The sequence below is a fragment of the Peromyscus maniculatus genome, chromosome 15, assembly GCF_049852395.1.
Source record: "Peromyscus maniculatus bairdii isolate BWxNUB_F1_BW_parent chromosome 15, HU_Pman_BW_mat_3.1, whole genome shotgun sequence".
Classification (NCBI taxonomy): Eukaryota; Metazoa; Chordata; class Mammalia; order Rodentia; family Cricetidae; genus Peromyscus; species Peromyscus maniculatus.
The window spans coordinates 18,902,818-18,930,366 of NC_134866.1; the positions used below are offsets into that span (position 1 = coordinate 18,902,818).

Below are 27,549 nucleotides of genomic sequence, written 5' to 3' on the forward strand. Positions count from 1 at the left end.
TATTCTGCTATATAATTTGCTCTCTCCGTCCAGCTACATCACTTCCTCTTCCTGCCTAGCTCTGTTACTTCCTGCCTGTCTGTATAGACCTCCAGATCTCTATGGTTAGTGCTGGGATTAAAGGCGTGTGTCACCACACTTGGATCTATTCCCAGTATGGCCTTGAACTCACAGAGATCCAGACAGTTCCCAAATGATAGGATTAAAGGTGAGTGCTACCATTGCCTGACTCCTAAGTTTACTACAGTGGCTGCCTTTTTCCTCTGATCCTCAGATAAATTTTATTTGGGGACACAGTATATTGGGGGACATAATACATTACCACATTTCCCCCTTTTCGTCTAACAAAATTAATTAAAAAGTTATAACTAATATAATAAAAACTATATACAATAAGCACAATAACCATATACAATATATACAAGCAATAAATACATCAACAATCTCTAGTCCATTTGCATTTGGCAAATTCAGAGAAAATATTCCATTATCTATCCTATTTTGGTGTGTCCAAAATGTACCTAATATACTTCCTATTCTATCTTGTATTACCAACAGAAGACTCTTATGATGTCTTTCAAATTTATGTACTTTACACCTCTTAGTGAGTTTCTTTTCTGAATTTCTTAACAAAGAAAACTATAACTATCTAATCTTTAACTCCCTCAGAGACCCAAGAAGGAAATAATATTACCTAGTAAAACAGGAAGTGTGAAAAAATGACTTCCAAAAAATGTGAGTTATGACAGAAATAGTCAGCTGCCTAGACAGTCACCAGAGGTTTTTCTGCAACACTGGGGCATCATCTTTTGCCTACAGGCTTAGCATGTCTGACAGACTCATTTGTGAAGCAGGATGTATGCAAGGCCTACAGCTTGATCCCACATTTGGTGCAAGTATTTCATGCACCAGATAAACTTGAATTCCACCAGTGTCCTGTCATGATTCGGGATTTTAAATTCTGGAAATTGCTGATATTTTTGGAACTTGGCTTCCCATTCCTCTTGGCTTATGCGTGGCTTCATCTCCTCTATTAAATGCCAGTCTACCATTGAGAGGCCAGACTCCATCAGCCTAGTTACTCCTCCAACTGTTCCACTGCACACCAGGAGCCATCGACCCACTGCCTGCTCTGCCTTCGAAGAAGGGGGACTGTACTTTTTCTGGATTGCAAAACCCCTTCAGCAATGGTGCCATAATGTCCTGGCCTCAGAGGATGCAAGTTGCCAAGGCTGCAACCATACTTGTCCTGGCAAGGATCAGCAATCCTTTGCTTTGTGCCCTGCTTTGTCCATTTTGTTCAGCATACTGTCCGAAGTTGATGTGAGGGCACTTTCTTGCCCAATAGCTAACTTTTGCCACAATGAAAGTAAACTCCATGCAGAAGTTCTTCAATGCCCATATCTTCTCTGAAGTAGATTGGTGCTACCAAGAGCAGACATATCTCATAGTTGTAAAAAAAAAAAAACTATGCTATTAAAACATTTTAAATGCCATTTTCTGTAGGTCTCTGAAGAGTTTGAATATGAACTCTCTATCTAAAATATATCTCTGCTTGACCTTGAAAACATACCTAATATGACAAAAAGTTCAATTGTTAAAAACTTAAACTTTCTGGACAGTGAGACACATCTGTTACTGGCAGCACTGATTTACTTTGGTGGGCACCAAAGCACTCTATATGGAGTTTATCTTCTTCTTGGCAAAAATAACCATTTGGGCAAAGAAATTGCTCTTGCCTGGATAGCTGATAATATGTAATAGAAACTGAATATGCAGGACCCATAAGGTGACCACTGAACATTGCAAGGCAAAATGTTTCTTCAGGTTCTTGCTTCACAGAGGAGACTGTCAAATATTCTACAGGACACAGAGAAAAGTGACTAAAAAACTTCAGCTTATGGGCTGAAGATAGATGACCCAATATTACAGAAGAACTTTGAGTGACCAGGCAAGCAGCTGTCTCTGTCATTCTAGATTTTTGGAAGTTGCTTACAATGCACTTCCTGTTTACATAGGTAATATTATATCGTTCTGGGGTCTTTGATGTAGTGGAAGACCAGATAGTTATAATTATAACTTTCCTTGGTTATGATGAAAGATAAATTAGATATGAAACTTTATACTCACAAATATAGGATAGATGATAGAATATTTTCTTTGATTTTGCCAAATACAAATAGACTAAATATTGTAACTGTAATTCTTGCTTGATAACTGTTCTATTATATGTAATTTTACTATGTTAAAGTTAAAACCTTCCTTTTTGATTAGATAGAAAAGGAGAAGTGTTGTGGGGTAGCTTTCTATATGCTGTGAATATTCTTCAATGGCTACCATTGGCTAGTAAATAAAATTCTTTTGGCCTATGGCAAGGCAGCTTAGAGGCAGACAGGAATCCAAGCTGAGAGACAGAAAGAAGGTTGGAAGAGACAATAGTCCCTGCTGAAGGAACAACATGCCAGAAGACCAATAAGCCACAGAACACATGGCAAAACATAGATTAATAGAAATGGGTTAATTTAAGCTATAAGAGCTAGCCAGCAAGAAGTTTGCCATAGGCCATGAATTGGTAATTAATATTAAGCCTCTGAATGATTATTTTATAAGCAGCTGAGGGACCACATGGCTGGGTGGTACTGGAGAAAACTTCTGACTACAAAACAGTGTAGAATAGTTCTAACCAACAACTGAATAATATATTATGTTAAGTGGTGAACAATTAGTTTAACAATATAATTTCTTTATAAATTAATTTCTTTATAAATAGTATCTAAGAGTATGCTTTTGGGGGTCCACAATACTTGGAATTATTCTTCTTTGAATGTTCATAAATTAACTTATAATAATGAAAACTACACTTTCTTGAGTACAGGTCCACTGGATCAGTGGTTTTCTCTACTATATATCACTAAGATGATAAGTGCATGGTAATTGTTTAATAATGAATTTGAGCTGTGTTCATTAATAAGTTATTAATTTTTAAAACACATTGACAGTTACCACATACATGAGTGAGTGAAAGAAGAACTGGTGGGAAAGATCTTCCTGGAAAGTGTGATGAAGAATCTGCCTGTGAGCACAGCAAGCTGACCCTTCTGCTTGTCCACAGGAATCACGCTGTCAGGGTGATGTATGAAAACATGTGTCAAAGCTTGCTGTAAATATGTGGTGTTTATAAACCAAGATACAGATAAGTGGCCAAATAAATGATGTGCTTCAGAAATCCAATTCCAGAAGAAGTTTGTTCATTTGTCCTTGAGCTGTATATAAAATCACATGTGAACAAAGAGGCGACAAGTACGTATGCACTCTGTGTATAAAGCTGTACCCCTTCATCAAAGTAGCAAGGTTATAAAAAGGGAGTCTCTGAAACAGACCTCAATCTTGGTTTCAAATGATTTTATGATGTCAGCTCAACAACTTGATCATATTGCTTGCCTTGTAAAATGTTAAGACAGCTATCAGACTGTTTTTAATTTACTCTCTTGGCTTACATTCACTTCAGTACTTGTAACATTCTGTCAGCCCTATTTCCCTATTGAATGTCAATGAGATGTTCTACAGTGATTTCTTGTTTTCAAGCCAATATTCCAAATGAGTTACCAAATATGTTTGGACGGAGATAGAAAATGATTCTCTTATTTAAGCAGAGAGAATTTTTTAAACCCCATAAATATTATATAATTTTCCCAGAGGATGAGTATATCAATATTTATCTAATAACTGAATCAGACAATATTACAGATACATGCACAATTGATACTATGTCACTTTGCTAATTAAATATACAGCAGAAGAAAATACAGAAAACCACACAAATTATCATTATGCTTAATTCTAACTAAGAAATATTTTTATCTTTAAACTTTACATATAAAGATAGTATTGTATGGTGCTTTGATTTAACTTTATTTTATATCCTTAATGTGGCTGTTAGATGCTGTGTGTGTGTATGTGTTGTGTGTACATCCATGTAAATGCATGTGAAGGGCCTATGTTTTCCTCTAACACTCACTCTCCACATTATTTCATGGGACAGGATCCTCCTATCTACACCCATTCCTTGCTTTTTAAATGGGTGCTGGGGATCTGAACATAGTTCTAGTGTTTGTAAAAGAAGTGCTATGTACATTGAGCCAATTCCTCTCTCCCAAGAAGCATTTTGACTATATAAAAGCATTCTTAACTTTTTTTTTTAAAGTATGGGATAGGGAAAGGGAAGGAAGCTTATATTACATTTGAATGCAGCTGTCTTTACTTTGGGTAGTTATATACTATAACGAATTTCTTAGGATGATATTTTAATACACATATCAAAAGACTAAAGAAATAAATCCATTCACAAAATCCAAAGTCTACTGTACTTTAGAAGCAATTGTACACATGAAAACCAAATGATTTGTGAAGTATTATTTTTGGTATTCTGTTACTCTGATGAAATTTAAACATTATTACACCCATAATCAACTTTAAATAACATAGACACTATGCAAACCATGGTCATGTGGCGCCCAACGAGAGGGCAAGAGTTTCCATCTAAAACCTGAGAAAAGATTCTAAAACGGAGCTAAAAACAGCTTCCTAATTGTCTCTCTCAAATGAGCAGCAGCTGCCGGTTTGAGTTACTGGCGGGTTCCTGGCGTGTGCGCTCGATCTGCAGTATGGCGGGAATGAAGCCTTTGCAAGTGGCACATTAAGCTGCGTGGTGGATTTAGCCTTTGCTAGTACAAAACAAAAAAAAAGAGGTTTCTGGGCTACACGCTGCTTGGATAAAAGCATAGACCCACGATGGCTCCCAGAGCTGGCGGAAAACGTACCACCGCCATGTTGGGAAGCTGAAGTGGGTGGAGCCAGCAGCCACAGCGCCCGTTTCAGGCTTAAAGGCTGCAGTTTAAAGCAATAGGCTCAAGGTAATATAAAAAATAAGCCACATAAAGATGGCTACCACACAGAGAATCTGGATTATGTTCTCTTTGATATTTGTAACTGAAGAAAAACATTTAATTACAAAAGCTGTTGAGTTATGCCAAAATGTATATTTTAAAGGTACCTTGACTTCAAAATGTGGATGTAAGGATATGTTGCTTTGGAAAGGAGGCTCTGCTTTTGTTTCTACAGAAAGTCAGAGGCTATGGATTTGTTCCAGATTAAGATACATCAGGTTTGGCCAGCCAAGACCCCCTGAAAGGTCTCCGATGACACCATGGCCCAGATGATCCAACATCCAGAATCGTTTCAAGGCAACTGGCTCAGACGATATGGTCTCACGGACTACTCCATGATCCTAAAATTTTCTTTGTGTCCCCATAAGATACAGCGCCCCCCTCCAGCAGGAAGTAGTTAAGAGAAGCTACACCCAAATTCCCAAATATACCAAGCTGGCTTTGGAGATGTATAAAAGTTAAAACCTTCCTTTTTAAAAAAAGAAATGGGGAAGTGCTGTGGGATGATCTGTATATCAAATCTGTTGCTCTGATTGGTCAATAAATAAAACACTGAATGGCCAGTGGCCAGGCAGGAAGTAGGTGGGACAAGGAGAGAGGAGAATTCTGGGAAGCAGAAGGCTGAGGCAGAGAGACACTGCCAGCCGCAGCCATGACCAGCAGCATGTGAAGATGCCGGTAAGCCACCAGCCATGTGGCAAGGTATAGATTTATGGAAATGGATTAATTTAAGCTATAAGAACAGTTAGCAAGAAGCCTTCCACGGCCATACAGTTTGTAAGCAATATAAGTCTCTGTGTTTACTTGGTTGGGTCTGAGCGGCTGTGGGACTGGTGGGTGACAAAGATTTGTCCTGACTGTGGGCAAGGCAGGAAAACTCTAGCTACAGTCATGTATCATCTGACATTGGTCACCAAGACAAGAAGAATCTTTTATATACAAAAAAATCCCAAAGTGAAAAATGCACATGCTAATTTTGTTAAGCAATTTATTCTATGACTTATTACATATCATTGGTAATAGGGCATATGTATATTAATTTATATACACAGCAATCATGATCAAAGAAATAGTTACTACATTTTACACTCTATATATTTCAGTATTTCCCATTCCACATAGAAAGTCAGATTTTACTCTTCTTAGAATGACCAGCTTGAAAAAAGAAAGGCCCTGTTCTGCCTCTTTCTCCAAGGGAAGTCATCTGTTTGCTGGTATTTAGGTTTGTATTTTTAGAAGTGACTAATGAATCCTGTGGAAGAGCCATTTCTGCCCAGCACATTAATTGCAGCTATCATGCCCACTGAGCCATCAACCATCCCACCTCCGGCTGGGAGAAGACAATGGTGTCAGGCACTTGAGTGACATTTCCTCTGTCTAAGCCCCATAAAATCCCACCTGGACAGGCAGCTGCTGCAGGGCTTTGGCAGTCTGCCAGGACCTCTTCATTTCATGCTTTTGCCTTTTAACTTGAACATGAATTGGGAGATGATGTGTTCAATGTTCAGGGAAATGATGCAGAGATCTTCAGTCTAAAGCAGACAGGACGTCACAATTTCCAACTCATGTGGCATGAGATACTGGTATTTGAAATGCCAAGATTCCAAGTGTGCTTATGGTGAAACACCTCATTCAAATTTTGTGCAAACTCCCTTTGTGGAAAGAGCTCATTATATTACTTCATAGTTAGTAGCTTTGTCTCTTTGGTGAGTGTAGTCATGGTCTCTTTGTGGTACCCAAATGATTTCATCACACACCAATACTTTGATTTGTTGTATTATCATTTTAAACATTAAAAAATACAAGGTTAAGACTGACAATTCCAATATGTCATGTAAATCTAGCATCTGAAATTCAGAGGTGTGATCTTGGTCTACTATATAAGTGAGAGAGCTAGGACCCAGGCTTTCTCCTTTGTCACAAACCAATCTGTCAAATTTAGCAGTTTGAAGATGTTACTGACCTTTTGATCAGGTCTTGAACCCCAAGTTAGTAACCCTACAACTTAACTGATATTTTGAACTCAACACAATGATGTACCAAAATTTCTTTGCTTGATTCTTGTTGGATTCTTGTTGCTTTTGCTAAGTAATATTTTGGCAGTAGAATAAGGAATGGAGAGAGAGGCATCAAGTCTAATGTAGGACAAAAAGGACAGAGGAAAGTGTGTAACCCCTGAAGGCAGAGTTTATGTAACAAAACTTGTACAAGAAAATCAAGAAATTTCCAAATGTGGGATAAAGCTAAAGCTGTACAAGTAAACTTATAAAGGGTTATGAGACTCTGGGATTTTTGTACATTAGACCCTTTTCAATTCTCTTGTCCACTTCTATTCTCAAGAGTGTCTCTCTCATAACAAATTGTGTCTACTGCTCTGGCTATTACTGAAAGATCCTAGACAGGAGCTACATCTTCATCTAGACCTTCTGTGAGCCTGATTAACTGACCATAACCTCAATGATGATAAAGAAGTTGGAATATCGCAGCTCCAAAGCCTAATCGTAATTAACTAGGAGCTATTTTTAGCCGTTCTGACCAGCCATTTGTTTCTTACCTTTGTGTCTGACCTAACAGCCTCATAACTAACAGGTGAAAATGCTAGAAAATACATTAACGTAGCAAGACCCACAGCGAGCTCCCGCCAACCAAAAAACTAACAGTGCTGCCAGGTAGCATCTGGAGCCTGGAACAGAGGCTTCCCCACTTTGCTGTAACCTGCCTGTCTGACATCTCAACTGATGTATTTGAAGTGTCTTGATTTATGACGTTCTAAATTCTGTTGCTTTAAAAAAAATTCCACAGACTGTCACCCACAGGAACATGGGATTTGTGGTGACGTGAATCTGTTCTCCTATGCCACGGCCACTTATATTAGGCCCCAGCATGAACTCTCCTATACTCTTTGAGATGAGAAACTGTATGTAGTATTGACAGTCTTTAGTTCAATCCTTGGCTCCTGTACAGAAGAACCTGGGAGTTCAGAGGGTGCTCTCCACTAAACCATCCATAGCTCTAACATAGTAACTTTACAGAGTTTTGAAAACGTTGCATGCATTAGAAAACAAGCTATGACAACTTTGCTTCTTTACATTTACTAGTTCATTATTCAGTAAAGTATGATATAAAGGAGAGAGATGAACAGCTAGAGGAAAAGAAAGATAGCCAAACTCTGGGTAAGATGGACAGAATTTTCTTCTGTCTTGCCTCCATCTCCATCTCAATACTTCCATGTGATCACCAATCTGAAGAGTATGGCATCTCTTCCTTTAATAATAAGTGCATGGAACTGACATTCTGTGGTCATAGTTTTAATTTGTGATATTAAGTCAATATTAACAACTTGGAAATAATTTCCCATTTGCAGATAAGCATAAGAAAAAACAACACTGCCTTGCTGTGTACCAATTTCTGCCAAGACAAAAAACTTTCATCTTGAAGGGAAGCTTGTTAAAACTCAGTGTATTGACAAAAATGTGGGACAACAGAATGTTCTAAGTGGAGGTGAAATGCTCGATCTTACAGAAAATCTTATGTCTATCAGGAAGTAAACAATACAAATCATCTTCAGAAAGTTTCTGAAACTTGGCAGAATCACTAAGCCTTTGTTCCCCATGCAGATATAAGTACTACCAATCTCACAAAGACCCTCTCAGGCAAACTGAATGGCCTGAAAGCAGCTTAGTCCAAGTGAAATACCTGGGAAGGATACTCTCCAAACTATTGATTTACCTGCAAGACATATGGTGTGTTCTAGATTTCCAACTTTTGTGAGCTATTATCCATGCCTGAGTGGGATTCAGTGATATAGCTCTCTTTGAGTTATTTCCACTCCTATAAGTAACCCATAACCCATATTCTGTGAGTAATGCAAATAAAACTCATGGCATTGGCTCACAAAATTGGACTTTGGGTGTACCCTTACTTTGGTTTGTTGTTAGTTCCCTATCAGGGTGATAAACAATTATTCACGTCACCATGGTAGTGTCACAGAACAGCCCTTCACTCATAAGCTCTGCAATTTTATATTGCATGAATCCCACTTACTTTTAAAAGCAAATTGTTTTTTAAATAGCTATAATTATATATTCTGATATTGAATCTCAACAGCTTCCTGTATGGTAATCAGTAGAAAATAAACATGTTAAGAAGAGAAAACGACTCATTTTGCTGATCAGCTGTTCAACTACACTTTCTAAGTTACTTTAAAGAATATAAGTGCAGCTCTAAACCAATTTTAGTGATTTATAATAACTAGTAGAGTTCCCAGAAGTGGCCCTAAAATTAATGATCAGCTTGTAGTTACCTTCAATAATGGCTGTCTCTAAGTAGAACTTCCTTAAGAGGCACACTGACTTAATTATACTGACAGCCCATGTTTATCACCCCCTTGGCTGCAGTGAGTAATCTTAAAATGAATCAACGTAAGTGTGGGTCTTTTTTACATGAGGGAGAAAAAGCAATGAAGCAATTTCAACACATGAAGAAAATTTCTAAAAATAGTAACATTTGTCACCCGAAACCAGGACATCATACTTAACTGCTTAAGTTAATGATGCCTGCGATGCTACCACAGCCCTCTTTGCATGAGTATGTAGAATTGGAAGTACACACTAGCCTGGTTAATTTTATGTCAACCTGATACAAGCCAGAGTCATTTGGGAAGAAGAACTCTCAGTGTAGGAAATGTTGCCTAAAATCTGCCTGTGTACAAGACAGTGGTGCATTTTCTTGATGAATGATTTATGTGGGTGGGCCAAGCTCACTGTGGCTTGTGCTGCTAATGGGCCAATGCAATGGTCCAGGGTACTATAAGAAAGCAGGCTTAGCAAGACATGAGGAACAAGCCAAAAAGAATAGTTCCTCAAATACATAACAAACTCCTACAAATCGATAAGTAAGATGTTCTTCATGAAAGATGATACATAAATAAAATGAGCTCAGAGCCATTAAACATCACAGAAATGCATCTTAAAATTATAGCACTCCAGCTCTGTACTTCTATGGGAAGGTTAAACTGAGAAGATACTATCAAATATTAGTGATCATAGGGAGCCCCTGATTGACAAGCCTGATGAGAATTCCAGTTAATACAACCACTTCATCACAAACCATTTGGCCATACCATCGAAATAGAGTGTATACAGAATATTCTTTGGTTACATTAATTTACGTTGTACATGTGTGCCACATGTCCCACAAGTTGTACTCCTTGGTACATACCCACAAAAGTATGCTTTATATATTCACCAAAATTCACATAAAGGTGTGGAAATTTATAGCAACACTATTCTTAGTAGTTCAATACTGGAAAATTTCCCAAATACCCAATAGTAGGAGAACAAATATAATCATACATGGCGGATACAGCCCCTCAACTCAAAAGAAAGCGCGAACCCGAGGCAGAGGAGGCCGAGGAGGCAGAGACCCCCAGCACAGACGAGAAGGAAGCAGGCATTGGCAATGGTGCCTCCGCCCCGTCGGCTTGCCGTTCTCTGGCTTTAGAGGACAAAAAGTGCTGAGGGAGTCTGAGCGGGACAGAATCATTTTCCTGCACGGGAAGGTGAATGAGGACTCTGGGGACACACATGGAGAAGATGCTGTTGTGATCCTGGAGAAGACGCCATTTCAGGTAGAAAATGTGGCACAACTCCTAACAGGCAGGCCTGAGCTCAAGTTGCAATTCTCCAATGATATCTACAGCACCTATAACCTGTTTCCTCCAAGGCATCTGAGTGATATAAAGACAACTGTGGTGTACCCTGTCACAGAGAAACAACTGCAAAAATACATGCGTCAGGACCCCCGCCTGATCCGAGAGACTGGAGACGACTACAGGAGCATCACTTTACCCCACCTGGAGTCCCAGAGGCTCAGCATCCAGTGGGTGTATAATATTCTTGACAAGAAGGCTGAAGCTGACTGTACTGTTTTTGAGAACCCAGACCCTTCTGATGGCTTTGTCCTCCATCTCAGACCTCAAGTGGAACCAACAGCAGCTTGATGACCTGTACTTGATCGCCATCTGCCATCGCCAGGGTATCAAATCACTTCAGGACCTCACTCCAGAGCACCTGCCACTACTGAGGAACATTCTCCGGGAAGGACAAGAAGCCATCCAGAAGCGCTACCAGGTGACGGGAGACCGCCTGCGTGTGTACCTACTCTACCTGCCCTCGTACTATCACCTGCATGTGCACTTCACTGCTCTGGGCTTCGAGGCCCCTGGCTCAGGGGAGGAGCAGGCACACCTGCTGGCTGAGGTCATCGAGAACCTGGAGTGTGACCCCAAGCACTATCAAGAGCGCACTCTTACTTTTGCGCTTAGGACCGATGACCCCCTGCTTCAGCTCCTGCAAGGAAACCAGCGACCCTGAGTTGCGGAGAGTGCCTGAAGAGAGGGGAACTATTGGGCCTAGCTTGGGCTAGTGTGGGCTGGGTTTTTATCTCCAAGGGATTTTCCCGAAACATATTTTGTAGTTTCTTGAACTTTCAGCAAAGGTCAAGTGTATGATGTATTTTGTACTCTTTTATTTCTCACAGGAGATATAAAGTACTTTCTTATTGGTTTAAAAAATATTAATCATGCCGGGCGGTGGTGGCGCACGCCTTTAATCCCAGCACTCCGGAGGCAGAGCCAGGCGGATCTCTGTGAGTTCGAGGCCAGCCTGGTCTACAGAACGAGATCCAGGAAAGGCGCAAAGCTACACAAGAGAAACCCTGTCTCGAAAAAACAAAAAAAAAAAAAAATATTAATCATACAATGGAATACAACTCTGTTTAGGAGAGAAGTGTTAGGTGATAAATGAAAGGGCACAGTTAGGATTTCTGGGTTATGGTGTTTTGAATGATAATGCTCCCAACAGAATAATATATTTGAATGTTTGGTCCTCAGTAGACCGAACTCTCTGGAAAGCATTAGGAAATATGGTCTTATTGGAGGAGATGTGTTGCTAGTGTGGTCTTTGAGGTTTCAAAAGCCCACACCATTCCAAGTTAGCCCCCCCCCACACACACCTCTCTGTCTCCTACTTGAGGGTAAGATGTCAGCTCTCAGCTACTGCTCCATTACCATGGCTGCTTCTGTGCTGCCAGGCTCCCCACTGTGATGTTTATGGACTCACAATTTATTGGAATCGTAAATTTTCAATGAATTCTCCTGAAAAAGAAGGACACGGACAAGGAAGAGAAGAGGGAAGGGGAGGGGGAGGAGGAAGAGGGGGAAGAGAAAGAGGAGGAGAAGAAGGAAAAGGAGGAGAGGGAAGGGGAGGGGGAGGAGGTTAAGGAGGAAGAGAAGGAAGGGGGGAGGAGGAGCAGTAGCAGCAGCAGCAGCAGCAGCAGCAGCAGCAGCAGCAGCAGCCCATCTCTATGGTCTCTACATTAGCTCTTGCCACCCGGTTGCATCTCAATTTGAGCTCCTGATCCTTCTTCATTCAGGGATGGATTATGATGTCTAAGTATAAGTGGAATTAACATTTTCCTCTCCAAGTTGCTTTTGTTCATAACGTTTTGTCACAGAAATATGAACTCTACCTTTTTCTCTTACTTGCACTAATATGGTTTTACAGAGATACCAGTTAAATTAAAGTTCATCATTCTAAATCAAAATTTGTGGTCTGGAATTATTTAGTACCATATAAACTGCTGTATTATTCAGTTAATACTCATGGAAGAGTGTCCAGAAATGTTTGTCCAGTAGTAGCAAAGAAAATTGGTTAGGGTACTGGCAAAGAACTCCTGAAATACAACAAAATCCACACTAATAAAAAAATGCACCTCAGAATTAGTAATCAAATAAAGAAACAGGTTTGAATTCTTCTTTCCTATTTGTAACCATTTCATGTGCTCTCTTATTAATTGCTATAGCTAAGCCTTCAAGCACTTGATCAAATGATGGTAGAGACCAGATACTCCCATAGAAAGGAAAATATTTCATTCAAAATAAGCTTAAAATTATTTTTTGGAATATATATAAACAAAAAGCAAGAGATTTCTATAACTAAACTTCAAGATATTGGAAAAGAACATCACAGAAGATATTAGACAATGGAAAGATATTTCATATTTCTGAATTGGCAGAATTAATATTCTGAAAATTGCTTTACTACCCAGATTAATTGATAAACTTAGAATTTCCATGACATATTATACAGGTTTAGAAAAAGCAATAAAAGAATCCATACAAAATCAAAAGAGACCACAGATGTCCTACTCCCTAAAGATTAAGAGCTCTTATGTATGTGTTACAATAAGTGCCCCCGGTCCTTAGCTGGATTTTGGAAAGCTGTTCCCCATGCTGAATTACCTCACTTAGCCTTGATGTGGGGTGGGGGGTGGGGGATAGGGGCACTTGGTCCTACCTCAACTTGAAGTGCCATCCTTTGTTCAAGCCCATAGGAGGCCTGCCCCTTTCTGAATGGAGACTGAGGAGTGGGGTAAATGGGAGTTGGGAAGGAAATGAGACAGAGGAGGGAGGGGAAAACTGTGGTTGATATGTAAAATATATGAAAAATTGTTAATAAAATAATAAAACCAGTAACTGATCTCAAATTATATTATAGAGCAGTTGCTCTCAATCTGTGGATTGTGACCCCTCTAGAGGTTGAAAGATACCTTCACAGATGTTACCAAGACCACTGGAAAACACAGATATTTACATTATGATTAGTAGCAGTAGTAAATTTACAGTTTTGAATTAGCAGCAAAAATAATTTTATGGCTGGAGGGTCAGCACAATATGAGGAAGTATACTAAAGGATCGCAGCTTTAGGAAGGTTGAGAACCACTGCTATAGAGCTATAGTGGTAAAGACAGACTGGTACTGGCATAATAACAGACAGACAGACAAATAACATATATTTTAAAGCCCCCAAATAAAAATGACAAAGCTTTACTCAATTAATTTTTGAAAAAGGAGATAAAAGCATGCAATGGGAAAAATATATAACCCATTCAACAAATGGTTCTGACAAAATAGTATTTCTCCTTCCAGGAGAATGAAATTATATTTATGTATCTGGAGAGTTTCTCTCCACGTCCTGCCAATCCCCCACGGTCCAGCAGCCCACTTATAATCACCCAGAAGCTTATATTACTTATAAACTGTATGGCCATGGCAGGCTTCTTGCTATCTAGTTCTTATATCTTAAATCAACCCATTTCTATTAATCTATAAGTTGCCACGTGGTTCGTGGCTTACTGGTATCTTAACATCTGTTTCTTATGGCCACAGTTGGCAGCATCTCCTGACTCAGCCTTCCTGTTCCATGAATTCTTCTCTCTCTTTGTCCCACCTATATACTTCCTGCCTGGCTACTGGCCAATCAGCACTTTATTTATTAACCAATCAGAGCAACACATTCACAGCATAGAGAACATCCCACAGCAGATTTATATTTTTCACCTTGTACAAATTAATTCAAAATGAATCAAAGACATCAAACTAAAATAAGCAACAATGAAACTTATTATAGAAAACAGAGGCTACCCTTTGATATACTGGTGTAGGAAAGAACAGCTTGAATAGAATACCAGTAACATAGGAACTGTCCTCAAGTATCATCAGATGGAACTACATGAAAACCAGTTCCTGTGCTGGAAACAATAATCAGAGTGAATAGATAGACTACAGAAAGGGATGGGGGAGAATATTCTAGGGCTATAATACAAACAGTAGGTTAATATCCAGAATTTACACAGAATTGCAGAAATTAAATACCAAGAAAATGTAACTGTCAATCAACAACTGGGCAAAGGAGCTGAAGAGACTACTTTCAAAAAGGAACACAAATGTCAAATAACTATTTTAAGAAATGTTCAATATCCCTATCCATCATGGAAAGACAAATCAGAACTTTTGTGTGATTTCCTCTCACTCCAGGCCGAATGGCTATCATCACAAAGTCTAACGACAAACGCTGGAGATGATCTGGAGAGAAAGGAGTCCTCATTGGCTGTTGGAGGTGATGCAATTCAATGCAGCCACTGGGGAAACCAGTTTGAAGTTATGTCAAACATTAAAATTAGGACTTCCATATGACCCAGCTAGCTGTTTCACCCCTGGGCACATATTTAGAGAGTTCTGGCTCACAACTGACTATAGAGATCTTTATACCCATTTTATTGATGCATTATTTACTACAGCATTAAAATAAAATCAACTGATGTGTCAATTAACAGAGGAATACATACTTAAATTTTGGTATACATACATACATATATATATATATATATATATATATATATATATATACTTTGTTAGGCTATAATATGTGTGATACAACAGATATATATATATATAATCATACAACTTATAATTATGTTTATCAGTATATATATATCATATATTTTTGTTATAATATACTATATAGAATAAATATAAAAATATACAATACAGATATATGAATAGTATTTGTCTCTAGCATGTATTTTAAATGTAGAATATGAGAGTGAGGTGACACAATGTCAGAAAGTAAAAAAAAAATCACATTCTCTCTCACATGTGAATCCAATTATAAGTACATTTAAAAACAATTTTAGGTGTGAGTACAACACAGCATGTAGGAAAGAGAAAAGAAAGGGTGAATATAAGAGGATGAGAAAGGACCAAATATAGGTATTGGGCATGAGATACCAAATAGGATACAAAGCTAAGTGATTTCCTAGCTAAAACTCTGTTTGGATTTTTCAGTTTTGATGGCAGCTAAGTGTGTAAAAATATACTCAGTAGTGAAAGTTAGAAATCCAATAAGAAGCTTCAAAGCTTCCAAATGTCTATTGTAACTCTATAGAAGAAGTTCCTTGATATGTGTGGACTTTAGGTCTGGTTAATTTCTCTATAAATTTTGTGTGATAACATGTATAAATAATAAAAAGACAAATCAGTCTTTAAAATTTCAAAATCTCTAATGCTACACCCTTTCTCATTTTGTTGCCCACACTACCATAGAACACTTGTTAAGGCAGGTATTTCTGTCTCCATTTCAGACATGAAGAATAACAACGTAATGCCAGAATCTAGATGCTGTTCAGGCTACAAAGCCTGCAGCAGCTCCTCCCTTTTACAGTCCTCATCAGGGACCTGACTGTGATTATGCCTCTGAGTCCCTTGCTAACAGATTCCCAGGTGCCAGGAACTCTCCTCTGTAGAACGGAGTCAGTAGTGAGCATATTTTTTTTTCATTTTTCTTTATTAAGAAATTTTCTACTCACTCTACATACCACCCACAGATCCCACCTCCTCCCTCCTCCCACCCCCCAGCCCTCCCTCCCAAGCCAGCCCGCAATCCCACATCCCCTAAATCAAGATCTCCCATGGGGAGTCAGCAGAGCCTAGGCAGGTCCAAAACCCTTCCCACTGCACCAAGGCACTGGGCTCCCAAAAGCCTGCCTGTGCACCAGGGACAGATCCGGATCCCCTGCAGGATAGATGAGCATATATCTTTTTTATCAACCACTTCCTTGCCTCCAGCCTGTCTAGCGTTCTGTGCTAGGAAATACCCCAAACATCAGAAAGGTATAAAAGAAGACCTTTTTTTCTGCCACATGAGCCCCTATTTCCTCTCTTCAGTGTTCTTTCCCTGTTGTCTGTCTCTAGCAGTGGGGCCTGAACTTTCTTAAATGTCTCTACCATGGTCTTGTTTATTTGTTTGTGTCGCCATGCTGTTAATTGCATTTTAAATAAACTCGGGGCTGGAGAGAGAGCTCAGCGGTTAAGAGCATTGGCAGCTCTTCCAAAAGACCGGAGTTCAGTTCCCAGCAACCATATGGTGGCTCACACCATCTACAATGGGATCTGGTGCTGGTTTCTGGCATGTAGATATACATGTAGACAGAGCACCATACACATAAAATATATCTTTAAAAATTTATTAAATAAAACTCTGTCCCAACCACATATCTTAGTGTCTCTCTTCACCCCCCTCTTTGGAGACATTTTAGGAATCATCTGATTGTTACAGTTGAAGGCAGTGCAATGATGATATGCCTGTCCATTCATTCCAATGCTTATGCCATTTCCCCAAACTTATTTGCCTTAGTAGAACAAATAGATCGGTTCCAGAAAAGAGGTGAGCTGCAGGACCAAAAGACAGTAAGTCCACTAGACATGGATATGCTGCACCTAGGCTAGACGTCAACACTCTCTGGGGTGAGGGTCAACTCTGGGTATTCCAGAGTCCCAAGTGTACTGTCTGGTGAGAATTTCCAACTGGGCATTCTCAAGCCTGAATGGAGAATTTTCAGATTTTTTCTCCGACTCCTTTGACTCTAAATTAGAAAACATCAATAAATATGTGTTAACTTGGTATTTTCCTGTGTCTGTCTTCTAAATAAAAATATGACTTTGCTGTACATTTATTTTGAAAGGTAAGTGAAAACTGATTACAAGTGTAACTAGAATTCCTCACCTAAGGAAAAAAGCAAGGAGAGAGGCAATTATGCTTATTTTCATCTTCTTATCTAGTCTACTGTGGAACCACAGCTGTTGATCCTTAAGTGTGGGAGTTTCAGCTCACATCACAGAAAACACAGAGTTGAAAAGCAGATCATAGTAGATCAGATGGCAACGCCACTTGTCCATTGAGGACATATTCTATGAATCCAATGGATATTTGTAACTGTGGACTGTGTCAAATGTTTATTATTATTATTATTATTATTATTATTATTATTATTATTACTACTACTACTACTACTACTACTGAAGATAGATTCTTCTTTCATACAATACATCTTGACTACAGTTTCCCTTCCCTTTTCTCTTCCAGCTCCTTCTACTTCCCCTCTCTCAGATCTGCTTCCCCTCTGTTTCTCTTCAGAAAAGATCAGGCCTTTAATGTCTTTCTAACTTACCTAAACACTTGTCACAAGCTATGCCTGTTAATGTTGCAGTTTTGGATGTAAAGAACCAACATAACTTATGATTTAGACAGATTTGTTCTTATTGTAGATTTTGACAATTTGGCATGAGATTATTGTTTGTGCATTACTGAAGCAGAGTATTCATTTCAAGATGGTATCATACTTGGGGATCACAGCTTGTTCCTTGAGATATATTTGGGCACTGGTCTCCAATTTCCTAATTAAAAGTGTCACATAAATTTTATAGAATAAGGCCATATTGGGAAGAAGAACAAAAAGATCTAACAACTCAGTCCACACTTGGCATCCTCAAATGAGATTAAAGATTAAGTAGAGGATGAACATTATGCATAGCTAAACAGTCCTGATCAAGGTGTTGTCCAATTCATCATTTTATGGGTTTCATTTTAATCTTGTAATAAGGTTTGTCTAATTTCAACTCTGTGGCATCTCTTTCTGGCAAATTAGCCCCTCCACCTGGTCTGAATCCATTTCTTCTGCCCAGATGGGATTTCTGGAGGAAATCTCTGTTTTTCTTGTGTCCATTGTATCACAAGTGGATCTTTAAAGTATCTATATTTCTCTGAACAGTCATAAAGAGAGTACTTCTCTTGGGCATGTCTAAGTATAAACTGTCACTACCCTCATGGCTTTACAGCAAAATTAAGTAAAACAAGTTACCTATAGAAAAGCATGCTAGTTATACACTAGATGATCTGATAAATAGTTGCAGAATGATTAAGGGGCAGCTGTCAATGAAGTATGAAAATGCTAAACTGAGGAACAATTCATTCCCTGGGTAGAATGCCTCAGGACATTCTGAGATTTCATCACAGAATTATGTACACTTAAAGACTGTTGTATCATTAATTTGCTATTTTCTACTCTACTATTTCAGTTGGTGATCTTCATTTCTTCCCTGTCATATGGAAATCAAATTAATATAAGAAAGAAAGGTAATTAAGGCTCCATTTCCACATCTATTGAAAATTATCCACTGTAGCTGAGAGTTTTCTCTCCAGGTCCTGCCAAACCCTGGCAGTCTGAGAGCCCATTTATAAAATAAACACACAGACGCTTATATTATTTAAACTGTTTGGCCTAATGGCTCAGGCTTCTAGCTATCTAGTTCTTATATCTTAAATTAATCCATTTCTCTAAATCTATACCTTGCCACAGTGCTCATGGCTTAACGGCATCTTCACATGCTGCTTGTCATGGTGGCGGCTGACAGTGTCTCCCTCCGCCTTCCTATTCTTTCAATTCTCCTCACTGTTAGTCCCACCTATACTTCCTGCCTGGCTACTGGCCAATCAGTGTTTTATTTATTGACCAATCAGAGCAACACATTTGACATACAGACTATCCCACAGCAATCCACATCATGAAAAACAATTTTAGTGGTCAAGTTCTCAGTTTTCTTATACCCAAAATAAAAAAAAATTTTAAAAAAGATGCAATTAATTTGCAAAGTCAGTTAAAATTCTATTATAGTAAACATTTTGTCCTAAAATAGTTTCCTTGTAGCAACTGTCATGTATAAACATATTTCAACCTACATATTTAAAATGCTTGGAAATATAAATGCATCCAAGACATTCAAATCATCTTTTTGTTGATGTTCTATTCTGTCTGTTTCTCCTCTGGCCTGATCTGCTATGCACTGTTTTGTTTGACAAGGAGCTCATGGGCTCCTTATGAGATATTATTGCCCAGGAACAAGTACATGTTTACACTTCATCATTCCCTGAAGACTTTGTATCTTATATGTAATATTCTTTTTACTGCATATATATTTGTGTACATATGTTTTTGCTAACAAATATTTTATCATATATACAGTATATTATGTATATAACATGTATAGCAAATCAGATATTGTATATATTATATATATCAGGCATATTATATCAATAATATTTTATGATTTATTGCATTATATATCATATCATATACTATATATTATGCATACACACATATATATTCTCTTTCTTTCTTCCAACACCTTCAATGTACTCCACTCACTCCCTGGCAAATTTATATTATTGCTACATATATAGGCATTTGTATATGTTATGTATATATATATGTGTATGTGTGTCTGTGTATGCATGCATGTATGTATATGTACAAGTATGTATATATGCCTAAATATAACCTACTGAGTTCATTTATTGAGTCTTGTGTGTATACACTTTCAGGACTGACCACTTCAAATTAGATAACTAACTATGGGGCTTATAACTGGAAATGACTAATTATTCCTCTCTCAGCCTTTCTTAGCTGCCTGTAGTTCTTCTTCTGTAGTTGAGGCCCCATGAGAGTTCTCCTATCCTGCATCTTTTGATTTGAACTGACAACTGCCTTACAGTGATGCTAAACAATGTCGTTTTAGATGATGCTCTTAAACAAGCATTCTGTTATTCACAACTGATCAAAAGATAACAGTACAGAGAATGATACAATGATAATTAGTTTCACATATATGGCTACTTTGCAACAGCTTACTGAAAAGTGCACTCTTCAATTCTCTTGCCATTACAACTACATTAGGTTGTTTTTCTACTACTTCCAGAACTGCTAAATCAGTACAAAGATTAATATAGTGTGTGTCTTAATATGGTTTAAGAGTATCTATCTTAGTGTGAGAAGTGCATATAAGTACCATGTAGTGTATCATAAAATCGCCCTCGTCTCTCCATATGTCCTATGAGAAGAATGATGCCGAGTGACCACTATTTATTTCTAAACTGGAGTTTGTATGTGGTTAAAAGAATATCAGTCTACACTTATGTGACTGCATAAAACACACTCATGTGACACATCTGCCTGTTTAATACATGATTTAGTGATGGGTTTCTATGAGATCCTTCAGCTTCCTTTGAGGTGGGTGGTAAAGAGACAGGGAGGACAGATTCCTAACCCTGAATTTATTAGGTCATTATGCGGAGACACTTACAGCGATGTAGTTCAAAGGACTTAAAGAAGCAATCTCCGGTGTTGGCTCAATACTCATCAATGCTGGGGGACAATTTACCTGTAACGGATTCATCTGAGCTGTCCTGAAAATGTGGGAAAGAAGCCACTACAGCAGCAGCATTTAAATCAGCCAGAACTATCTTTAGATTCAACAACAGCAGGTCATTCTTATACCACTTTGAGGCATGAAATTGTTTAAAATTGTGTGACAAGAATTAATATACCAACAGACATGGAGGGCAAGGCAGACAGATAAAATGGCTAACCCTAGTTGATGCAGGATACACTTGAGAAACACGATCAGTGGGGTCACAACAAATTCTATACATGGCCTTAAATTCAGCTATGATAATTTTTCAATAGCAATCTCAGACTGTAGCCGTTCTCAATTAGTGCATGTAAAATGATGCAAAAATGATATACTAAATGTAATTATACTTATTTCATTTTCCTGGCATATTTGAACATTCATATAACTGTTAATCTAACAGGTAAAATTATCTAAAAGAAATACTTATTAGTGAATGTTTTTACCAAAATATTATTATTTCTTTTAGTGTTTGAAGCAAATCAGTATGTCATTGAAATATTGTCTAGATTTTCATGCCAGGAAAACAAATTTATAATTCCTTTCATTTTGTTAATTTGTCTACAAAATGAAATAGAAGTAGATATAATTATTATTATTATAAGACCAATAACTACTTAAAATATATTATATTTTTGGAAACTCTGACATGTGCACAGCAGTTCATTGCAAAAAAAAATGTTGACTGAACAAGAATATCACTAAGTTTCTACAAATGCAGTAAATTTTATTTAGAAAATGGTGAGCAATGCGTTACCTGTAAATGTGAGATATTGATCAGATAGATGGTAATAAACACTGTTTTTTGTTTGTTTGTTTGTTTTTGTTGTTGTTGTTTTTCGAGACAGGGTTTCTCTGTGTAGCTTTGTGCCTTTCCTGGAACTCACTTGGTAGCCCAGGCTGGCCTCAAACTCACAGAAATCTGCCTGCCTCTGCCTCCCGAGTGCTGGGATTAAAGACCTTCGCCACCACTGCCCGGCATAAACACTGTTCTTTTAGTTTAAATAGCTTTGTCCTAAACTCCACTTTAGAACATCAGGAATATCAATTATAAATTCTTTGACTAGATATCATTATATGTTTTCTTTTTAAAGATTCATTTATTTTTATTTGGGGCATATGAGTGTTTGCGTGCATATATATCTGTGCAACATGTGCCTAGCTGGTGCCCAGGGCAGTGAGATGAGTGTGTCAGACACCTTGGAACTGGAGTAGAAAATGGTTATGGGCGATCATGCAGTTGCTGGGAAATGAATCTAAGACTTCCGCAGGAGCAATAAATGCTCTTCGACACTCAGCCTTCTCTCTAGCTCCAGAGACCAATATTTTAATTCGGCAAACTTTGTGATTTTTACATAGGCAGCAAGGAAGAAAACGCAGTGCTGTGTCTTACAAACCAGACTCTGTGTACATATGCAGCAAGTGAAACATTTGAAAGACTTTCTGATGGAATGGTGTATCAAAGCAAATTTGTGTTTAATGCTCTCTTTATAGTACTAGTGTTCGTATAGTTCACATGATAGCATTAGGTAATCTTATTTATCTTACCGTAATCTTAAACAAAAGCAAAATAAATAATTTTCCATATTTCATCTACAATGCACATATATAAGAAATTTGGGGTTCCTTCTCAAAGTTAGAAAGCCAAATGACTTGGATGTCAGTGCATTAGATAATTTGAGTATTTGAAATCAGATGGACCCATTTTTGTGATGTATGTCCACAAGGGATTGCTGGGTTGAGGAATTTTAGACAACAGAATGTATTTAAAAAGGAATTCATTTAAGAATTGCTGCTCTCTTTCCTTGCTCCCCCATTCCGTCCCTGTTCCAGCTCGACCATCTCTTTCCCTCATGTTCTCACCCCTACCCCCTGCTTTCCATAAACCCCCTCACTCCCAGTTTGCTCATGGAGATCTCATCTATTTCCCCTTTGCAGGATGATCCATGCTTTCCTCTTAGGGTCCTCCTTGTTTCCTAGCTTCTCTGTGACTATGGGTTGTATTCTGGTTATCCTTTGCTTTACATCTAGTATCTACTTATGAGTGAGTACATACCATGTTTGTCCTTCTAAGTCTGGGTTACCTCACTCAGAATGATATTTTCTAGTTCCATCTATTTACCTGCAAATTTCATGATGTCACTGTTTTCTACTGCTGAGTAGTACTCCATTGTGTATATGTGACACATTTTTTTTATCCATCTTTGGTTGAGGGATATCTAGGTAGTTTCCAGGTTGAAACAGGGTACTATGGAAGTTCCCAGGAATCCACAAGGATGACCCATGTTAGACAAATAGCAATAGTGGAGAGGGTGCTTGAACTGACCTACTCTGGTAATCAGATTGGTGAATTTCCTAACTGTCATCAGAAAGCCTCCATTGAGTAACTGATGGAAGCAAATGTAGAGATCCACAGCCAAGCACCAGGCCAAGCTCCAGGAGTCTAGTTGAAGAGAGAGAAGAGGGATACCATGAGCAAGGGCCATCAAGATCATGATTGGGCAACCTACAGAGACAACCAAACCAAGTCAGTGGGAACCCATGGACTGTGTACCAACAGTTGTGGAGCCTCCAAAGGCCTGGACTAGGCCCTCTGCATAGGTGAGATAGTTGTTTAGCTTGACCTGTTTATGGGACCCCTGGCAGTGGGATCAGGATCTGTCTGTGGTGCATGAGCAAGCTTTTTGGAGCCTAGTACCTATGGTGGGATACCTTACACAGCCTTGGCTCAGGAGGAGGGGCTTGGACCTGCCTCAACTGAATGTACCAGGCTATGCTGACTCTCCATGGGAATTCTTGTGTTGGCAGATGTGGGAATGGGGGGGGGGGTAGGTTGGGGAGGAAGGCTGGGGGAACAGGAGGAGGTAAGGTAAGGGAGGGGCATTTCTGGTTGGCATGTAAAATGAACAGAAACTTTTTCAATAATAATAAAAAATTAAAAATAGAATTGCTGTTCTGTAAAGAAAGTTAAAGGAAATAAAGTCAGACAACCAAATTGAACAGCCTGTTACCATGACAGTTAATTTTTAAAGCCATCTTGTGACTGTCTGGCTCATTGTGTACTGAATATAGTTTATATAAAACAATAGACTTGTTATGCACTTACGTAGATGCTTCATCGTGGGAATATTGGCTGATATGAGCATACTATTCTGAGAAATGAGAAAAGTGGATTCTCAATGACTGGCAGACAGCTTGGCATATTGAGTGTGTAAAATCATCTGTTATGTGTCATTCAGTCTTACCCATAATACAGAATGATTCATTTTTTTGAATTTTGTCAGTTAATATATAGCTTCTAAACTCTACAATTTCCTAATCAGATAATGTTAGTAAATTGCAGTTGTCTTCTCTACTTATATTGATGTCTTAATTTGAGGTGAAATGAAAAAGTGAGAAATATTTCTGCTTATCTGGGAATAAAACATATAAGTGATATTTTGTAACACCTCTATCAATACATCAAATTATCTTCAATATATTTTATAATGGGACAATTTGTACCATAACTGGTTTATTGTTTAAACTGTTAGCTTGTCTGAATGCATTAAGAGAATTTAAAGAAACAAAGATGCCATGAACAATACCCAGCAGGAAGAGAATGACAAATCTGAACGAAGCACTGATTGTAATCCAGTCTCCTGGGCACCACAGCTTTTGCTATGCAAACCTTTCCTTCAGCTCTATATTGACCTTTGTTGGGGTAGGATTTACTGGAAAATACCTAGATGTGAGGTTTAAAAATAGTTTAGTTTGATTATTCTGTTCACTAATTTGCATAATTAATTTGACCTGAAATTGAACTTCCTTTCAGCCAATTTAATGAGTATCGAATTATCTTTGTTAACTATAACTTATCAGAAAAATCTCCAATGGGGCCACTTACAAGTTTTCATTAATCTTGCATAATAACTTTAATCACATCAAGGATATACAAAATATATCAGTTAATAAAGCATGTGCAGACATACAGTTTGTTAACAGAAATGATGCAGCTTATTAGTACCTGTCGTCAGTTTTGGTCATATCACGAGCAAAGTAGTTACTGCATGTGGGTCATATGCAAATTATGGATTTTACACATGTCCTCTATTGTTCTGGCAACTATCCATTTCCTGTGCAGTTTGTATAATCTAAATCACATTTTTTTTTCTACTGGAAATACACTAAACTGCATATGCTCTGCAATATTTAAGTTAGACCTCTGGAAAATTAGAAAAAAAAACTTAGATTCCTTCATAAGCCAACGAAAGTATTAAGGTTTCAAGCTGCTGTCTTTATATCATTCTAGCTTACAAAACATGATGCTATTTATGTGTGTCCCTGTATTACATTTGACCATACTTTAAGCAGGGCTCCCACTGAGATATAAGACAGAGTCAACACTTACCTGATTTCAAGTTTCTATATGAGCAAATCTTCTGTGTGTGTGTGTGTGTGTTAACTTTTATTGATTCTTTGTGAATTTCACATCATGCATACACGCACACAAATTCTAATAGTTGCTAACTTATCATGAGGACATATTTTTTTAGCACCGCCAATATTCATTTCAATCATATTTTCATACTGTTGTCTCTAGAATTGTTTTCTCTTCAAAACTATTTTATGCCCAATTGATATAATCTGATTTTTCTTTGAGAATCCCAAATACAGTCGCCAGGAAGTAGTTCTTTGCTATGGGATGTTCTGTATGTCAAATTGCTCTGATTGGTCAATAAATAAAACACTGATTGGCCAGTGGCCAGGCAAGAAGTAGGTGGGACAAGGAGAGAAGAGAATTCTGGGAAGCAGAAGACTGAGGCAGAGAGACACTGCCAGCTGCCGCCATGACCAGCAGCATGTGAAGACGCCAGTAAGCCACCAGCCACGTGGCAAGGTATAGATTTATAAAAATGGATTAATTTAAGCTATAAGAACAGTTAGAACGAACCCTGCCCTGGCCATACAGTTTGTAAGCAATATATAAGTCTCCGTGTTTACTTGGTTGGGTCTGAGCAGCTGTGGGACTGGCAGGTGACAAAGATTTGTCCTGACTGTGGGCAGGGCAGGAAAACTCTAGCTACAGTTCTTGATTACATGATATGGTAATTTGAATTTAATTGGCCCTCGTAAGCATGTACAGAGTGACAGTATTAGGAGGTATGGCTTTGTTGACGTAGGAGTGGCTTTGTCAGATGAAGTGAGTCACAGTGGAGGTTGGTTTTGGTGTCCTACATGCTCAAGCCACATGCATTGTCTCAGTTCACTTCCTGTTGCCTGCATACTAAGTTGTAATACTCTCAGCTCCTTCTCCAGCACTGTGTCTGCCTGCAAGCCACAATGTCCCATTATGATAATAATGGACTGAAAATCTGAACGTGAAGCCACCTAATTAAATGTTTTCCTTTATAAGGGTTGTGATAGTCATGGTATCTCATCAGCAATAGAAACCCTAATTAAGATACATGATGAAAATATTTTACTTATTTTTTTTTAATTTTTAAGAAAGAAAAAATTATTTACTTCCTTCTTACTAAAGCTTCCAATACTGCTCTTTATAGTTTCTCATATCTTAACTCAGAAATAACATTGCCTGGTTAACAAATGATTTAATGATGGATTTTTTGTTTTTGTTTTTGTTTTTTGTTGTTGTTGTTCTTTTTTTTTGAGATCCTTCAGCTTCCTTTGAGGTAGATGATAGGAAGAAAGATAGGGAGGAAGATTTGTGGTTAGCGGTGTCTTCCACTTATTTTCTTTTGTTTCATGAGACCAGTTGCTTAATATTTTACACTGTTAGAAGTGATCTCCAATGATTTAAATAGTTACTATGAGAATTAAATTTAGATATATCAATACATGTAATGACTCAGTACTATTAAGGTGGCCTTTTCTACACTTACAAATTATTAATAACACTAAAAACCTAATCATACGGACCTAATGAGTCAAATGTGGGAAACTTGCCAAGTAAAAAGTTTGAATGCTTAACAAACCCAAATATATCTCTTAGACATGTGTGAAATACACATATAGTATTGAAAAAGTGATGATGTTGCCTTTATAAACTTATTACTTAATAAAATATTGCCTTTATATTACCCTATAAAGTAATTTGGAGCAAGAGCCTCAACATTTTGAATGTATGACTATTTCATACAAAGAGCAGTAACAGAAAAAGAATGATTTGTTGAGATTGTTTTGAGGAAGAAAGAAGAAATTCCAGGATGGGTTATTGAGCAGTGTCTAGAACACAGTAAATATGCTAAACTTTGCACAAAAATAGTCTTAATAAATGGTACCAAATATGTGACTTTTGTAATAAATAATACATCATATAAATATGAGTCTGTGAGAAGTTACTGAAGTATCCTCGGGGAATTTTTTTTTCTTATTTTACAATGTATGAAAATCTCCTCCAACTCAGCAATAACATAACAAAAACTCAATTGTATATGAAACCAAAAATTGCAATAGGAATTCATCAAGAAAATATATAAGGTGAATAAGAGTATAAAGTGTGACTCACATTGTTTTTAATTTACAAAACTCAGTCAGAGAAAAAATTGGAATAACAGGGATTTTCTTGTTCACTACTGGTGGAAACAAACAAGGTGCATCTCTTATAAACACCATTTATCAGTTTCCTAAGAATCTCAAATTTTTCTTACCATGTTTTCCAGAAATCATTGCCCTCAT

General features: G+C 37.9%; 1 protein-coding gene and 1 pseudogene across 3 annotated transcripts in view; one reads left to right on the forward strand and one right to left on the reverse strand.

The window, feature by feature from the left end:
- Cdh12 (cadherin 12) overlaps nt 1–27,549 on the reverse strand; it is a 993,285-nt gene that overhangs the window by 688,827 nt on the left and 276,909 nt on the right. The gene's annotated exons all lie outside the window — the stretch shown is intronic.
- On the forward strand, nt 10,301–11,391 carry LOC102924986 (m7GpppX diphosphatase pseudogene; annotated as a pseudogene).